Source organism: Microtus oregoni, unplaced genomic scaffold, assembly GCF_018167655.1.
Source record: "Microtus oregoni isolate MIOR12 unplaced genomic scaffold, Mior012 000004F_ref0000308, whole genome shotgun sequence".
In the NCBI taxonomy this organism is placed as follows: Eukaryota; Metazoa; Chordata; class Mammalia; order Rodentia; family Cricetidae; genus Microtus; species Microtus oregoni.
This window is the reverse complement of record NW_024543063.1, coordinates 5,660,640-5,666,639: the sequence shown is the minus strand read 5'-3', so window position 1 is coordinate 5,666,639 and position 6,000 is coordinate 5,660,640.

Here is a 6,000-nt window from a genome sequence, read left to right as displayed (position 1 = left end):
GAAGGGCTTGATGGACCAAACAAAGCCATGATATCAACTAGGAGTGGATGCCCTGTGCCCCACAGCTCTATGGCAGCAGCCTCGGGGAGACACTGTCCTGTCTCAGAAACCACGCCCTCCTCTGTTTTCTCGTCTTAAGATGGGTAACTTTTGCTGTGGCCAGATGAAAGTGTTGCTGGGCAACACTTCTGCCCCGTCTCCATCTCAGGCTATAGCTGGGACGCACATACCAAGGCCCCCACTGAATGGACTTGGGCTTTGTCTGGCAGCACACTCACGTCCGTGAGGGCTTGACTCCATCCCACTCCATCAAGCTGGATACCAGAAAAGGAGACGATCCCAGGGTATCCCAAAGGAGGGTTGAGTCTTCCAGACTCAGACCCAGGCATAAGTGCCCCCACTGGAAAGACGCCATGGTGGCTCTGCCTCCCTCTAGAAAACAACGCCCCACTGCACCTACTCCCAGAGTCAACCTACATACAGCAATGCCCTGCCTGCCATAGGGCTGCCTGCAGTGAGCCCCTACAGGCTGGCCTGTAGGGGGGCAGGACTTTCCCAGGGGCCAGGGGCCAGCTGGGGTCCCAGCTTCCCAGCAGGAGCAGCTTAACGGAGAGATGGGGGTTTTCCTGGTCTTGGGTCCCCCAGGAGGCCATATGTGGGTGAGTCCCTGCAGGCCTAGAGGTCCTAGGGTCTCTATAGGAAATGGACTAGGGATCCTGGTGATGGGAAATCCCAGTATTCCCACCCCTACCAAAGGACTCCCCAAGCAGAACTGGAGGGGAGCCAAATGACTCAACAGTTCCTAGGCTTTGCAAAGTGGTCCCCAAGTTGGCCAGCAACCAAGGCCAGAGGCGTCAGGAGCAGAGTAAATTCATCTTTGTGTTTAATTTAGTACTGGGAGGAGAAGGAGAAGGAGGGGGCAGGGAGGGAAGGAGGGGGAAGAGGGACAGAAGGGAAGGGAGACAGAAAGAAGGGGAAAGGGGAGAACAAAATTGAGCAGTAAGAAGTTTGGGATGGGGACTGTTGAATGGGAATACCAAGCTAGTAACCTAGGGGTGGCTTAGCATGGTTTCATTTTGAAGTGCAGGGCAGAGACAAAGACGGCCACCAGAACGTAGGGTGGTGGAGCTGGGTTCCCCAGTGAAGGTCTCCTGACAAAAGGCAACAGTGTCTCAGGAGTGGGTGGCCTGAACCTCAGTGTCTTCCCCCACCCTCCTGGGTGGGCTCCAGGCCACCACCACGGGGACAGACAGGGCGGGCGCCCGGCACAGAAGCCGCAGCCCTGCCCTTCGGGCCGCATGAGTCACTATGACTGGCGGCACACCAAGTGGCTTCGAGGGAAGCCCAGATGGGAAGGAGGGGGTCACGGATATCGGCCCCTGGGAGACAAGGGAGGAGCAGGGCGAGAGGCTAAAACACGACTTCACCATGACTGAGAAAAGGTGCTGGGGCCTGGGAAGGTGTCCCTGAATTAAACGCGGGGAGACTGGACAGGGGCTGGTTCCGGTCAGCTGACTGTGACAGATGACTACCCTCCAGCGGGTGACAGTTTGGCACTGAGCCCCAGGTCCTCCAGCTGTGGTTCTGTCGCCCCCTGTCGGTGTGGAGGAGTCACAGCAGGACGCTGCTTTCAACCTACACCAGCCTGGGGTGACTCCCCTCTGTATAATCCCAGGAGGGCCCTACCTGTATAGGATGTCAATGGAGCCTGGCGCTGACCTACAGGGACCGGTCCCGCAGGGTGTCCCAGACCCTCATCTCCTGGTGCACAGCAAATAAAAGGCTTTTAGGAAGGACCCAAGGAAGGAGAGAAGAAAGCAAACAAGGGAGGAAGGACAAGGCTGCAATTCCAGCCTTCGGGAGGCTGAGGCAGGAGGATCACAGAAAGTACCCACAACAAGAGAAATATTGACCCTTTGTGTCTTAAGTCAGGCAGCTGGAAGTTCTGTCTTCACATCTCTGCTGCCTGGGGACCGTCTTGGAAGAAGCCACCTTTCTAGGTGATAGTTGTGAGCCCGATGGAACACAAAGATCCACCTTTCTCCCACTCCTCTCTGTGGAGTCTGCTGCGTTCACCTTCACGATGCAAACCCATCTGACAGGGGCTTGCACGGGCTTTGATTTTGTTCCCACAGCAAGGGAACTTAGAGATGGACTGCCTACTGAGGAGACAACTCACAGTATCACAGGGGTTCAAACCTGTCTTTCCACCCAGGATCCTAGGGTCACCTCTCACTTGTCTCCTTCCGGTTGCCAGACACTCTCTGCAGCTCCAGACCACTACTCCCATCTAAGTTCCAGGCCAGAAGAAGGAAAAGGAAACAGAATGGCAGATAACTTCCTCCTAGTGTAGGGACTCTGTCCCCAGGAGCCTCTCCCTCCCCACCTTCATTGTACAGAAATGTGGCCCATGAATCCTACCTACTACAAGAGTGACAGAAACACACAGATTTTTCACCCGGCTGTGTCTTTCGGCTGCATGGAATCAGGACTTGTTGGTTCAGGAGGGGCATGGTCATGGGTGGGTCCTGGGTGCTGCTGTTCTGTGCTCTGCCTTGCCTCCAAGGTGAAGTCTGAGATGCCAACAGAGCAACTGAGGCACAGCAGGACTGAAATTCTTCTCCAAGATGGCACAGTTAATGGGTGACTCTCTGGCCTCCTGGCTTTAGGGATCCATGGTTGATTGCTTGGTGACTTAAAATTGGCTGTTGGAATATCCCATGACATGGATTTGTGAGGTGGATGTATGAAAACTGCCTTACAATCTGTGTCAGTAAGACCTTCTGCCATTGTGACAAGAGCTGAGCTAGCTTAAAGAAGGGATGAGTTAGTGTGGCTCAAAGTTCCAGAAGTTTCCGTCACATTATTTGACTACATGGCTCCATGAAGTTGAGCACTGTGTTGGGGAGATTGTTTTAAAGCCATGCACCTTGTAGACGGGAAGCCGAGAGGCAGAGGACTGGCACCAGGCACCCACTTTCCTCTGCCAGGCTCCACCCCCTAACATTTCCAGAACCTCCTAGAATGGCGCCGCCAGTTTGGGACCAGACATTCAGCAGATTGAAAATTTATGTTCAAACTGGGATAAAAATCTTTGTCATGATTCCAACATCTGGTGTCTCTAAGTACTGGATTCTACTAACGGCCCGTTTTTGTCCACATGTTGCCCTGCCTCTGGGTGTGACCAATAACTTTGCTCTGTCTCCTGGTCACTTGGGCTGCTGCATCAGACTTGAGCTGGATAAATCTTCTATATCGGCAGTCAGTTACCCTGTGTAGGGGCAGGGCAGGTCTGCTGTGTGAGTCACATCAATGACAGTTCCCTCTTCTGAGCTCCTGCCATGTTAATGGTGTCCATTCTGTCCTTACTTTGCTCTCTTCCTTCTGGTGTTTTCTGGGGGCAGAGAGAATACTTCCCTGGTCCATATACTGTCATAGGTAAGCTTCTGGGAGAAACCATGGGGCCCTGGGCCCTTATGCCACTAAATGGAAGGTAGGGGCCATATTGCTCTCCCCGTCCTATGAAGAGAGGGAACTGGACCCCCTGTGCCAGGCTATGAAGCAGGGCTAAGATGGCCTGCTGTGGCCACTGATGATCATAGGGACGCATTGCTTGCTGGGGCCTTCTGGGAGGGGGAAAGGGGCTGAGTTTCATCATCTGTAAGATGCAAGGTTCAAGTACACAGCCTTTAGAAAGAGAAAGCTACCCACCCCTCAGAAAGAGAACAAGGAAGGGTAGACTGCAAGGCAGGCTAAAATGTAGGGAGTCAGAGAGGATCCCCCAAGGGACCCCAGGAAGCCTGAGGAACTAGGTAAGTAACAGTGCAAAGACACAAAACATGTTCTCGGCCATTGTTGGAATTTGTTTATGGAAATGTAATTTACTGGTGGTATATGTGTCAATGTTGAATGCACACATCCCTCCCCACAAATAATTTATTTATTGCCAAGAAGGAGAGAGAAATTTGGCCAAAGTGAAGCCTAGAAGACAGGGCCTTCTAGAAGGCAGGGATCATAATGAGAAACCAGCATAATGAGACTGGTCAAATCACACAGCACACACACACACACACACACACACACACACACCATATACATATTTATACAAACTCTCTATATATAGACCTGGAAGGTCTGGGACTCACTATGTAGAGCAGTCTGGCCTCTGAACTCACAGACACACACCTGCTTCTGCCTCCTAAGTGATGGGATTGAAGTGTGAACCACCATGCTTGGTTATGGTTAGCTTAGGTGGGGGCTGGGGATTTGAACTCTGCAAATATTCTTACCCACTGAGCCATCTCTCTAGCCCCACTGTCTCTTAATATTCAGATTGGCTCCTCCCCTCAGACTTTTCTTGGCTTCTGGGCTTTGTCAGGCTTAAATTGTACAGGTTGCTTATTTGTAGTCCCTAACTTTGGATTTGCCTGGTCTTTCTCACGATTTAACAAGAACCTTCTAGAAGTAAGGCTGTCTTCTAGGCTTCACTGTGGTCAGAGTTCTCTCTTCCTATTTGCAATACATAAATACTTTGTGGGGGAGGGATGTGTCCATTCAACATTTACATATAGGGTATAACATTACACATAAGTGCACACACATAGGTTGAGCATGGTCACACATACCTGTAAGAGCGGTGCTGTAGAAGACAGAGACAGGAGGCTCGTAGGGACTTGCTGGCATCCAGTGTAGCTCCAGGTTCAGTGAGAGACCCTGTCTCAAGGGAATAAGGTGGAGAGAGACAGAACAGGGTGCTCATGTCTTCTGCTGGCCCACTTCATGCACACTCACCGCTAGCATACACACAAGCACACACATATGTGCTTAGGGAGAGAGAGAGAGACAGAGAGCAAGGGCTGCTGGATGCAGTTGATTCTGGCCAGACTCGTTAGCACTAAATAATGTTATGGAAACAGCCTGGAAAAGGCAGAAGGCTCTGATGGGCAGCGTCAAGCTTCAGTGACTGAAATCTGGATTTTGGTTCTCTAGATGGTCATCCTGGTTTTCACACATAACATGCTGACATGTGTCCATCCACAAGTCCCTCCCAAGTGGCTGAAGGAAGCTGATAGTTCTCTGTGTCACCTTCTCTAATTTTGAGTTTGCTTCAACAATTTTAAAATCGCTTCTAATTTTGAAACAGTCTCCTTAAAAGAAAACCACATACACTCTTTGACTCCGATCAAAGTTCCAAATTTCAATTTGATTCTAGAGACATTGTTCTAAGTGTTCCCATAGAGTTGTGATCATGTCTGTACCGTATAAGCCACCATAAATACGGAATGTTGATACGATGATGGAAGTGGAAGAATTATCTAAAAAAAAGTTATCTGTCCACCAACAGACAGCTAGCAGCCCTGCTGTGCATGTCCTGCGATCATCGGACAGGATGGAACAGATTTCTGCTGGCTGTAGTGGACATTTACCCGGAACCCCCCCCCCCATGGCACACTCCACTGTGGACTGTGTGTACCGAGTCCAAAAGGACGTACCACATTGATTTTGTTACTCCACCAGGCGTGGAGAACACTGAAGCCGAGGGAGGCAGCCTGCCAGGGGGAGGCAGCCAGAAGGTCATGCTTCTCCCAGGAACCCCAAGTCACACAACTGCTGAATCACACATACATGCACACGCACACACACACAGAGTGTGTGTCATACACTCGGACATACACAGAGAGAGTCATACACTCAATCATATGTACACACACACAGTCATATACTCAATCATATACCCACATACATTCACACTCATGCACACAAAACAAGTCAGAAACATCATATAAATCATCAATGACGATTGCTTTTAGAGATTGGGCTTGGGAGTGAAAGGAATTTAATCTTTTATTCTTTATATTCTGTGCCATATAGCTTCACTTTAATGTATACCTCCTTGATTCCATCTAAAACTTTTTAAGGTCTTTATTTTTTTTTAAGATTTGCTTATTTTTATTGTATGTAAATGGTGTTTTGCATACATGGATGTATATGCAGTCCTGC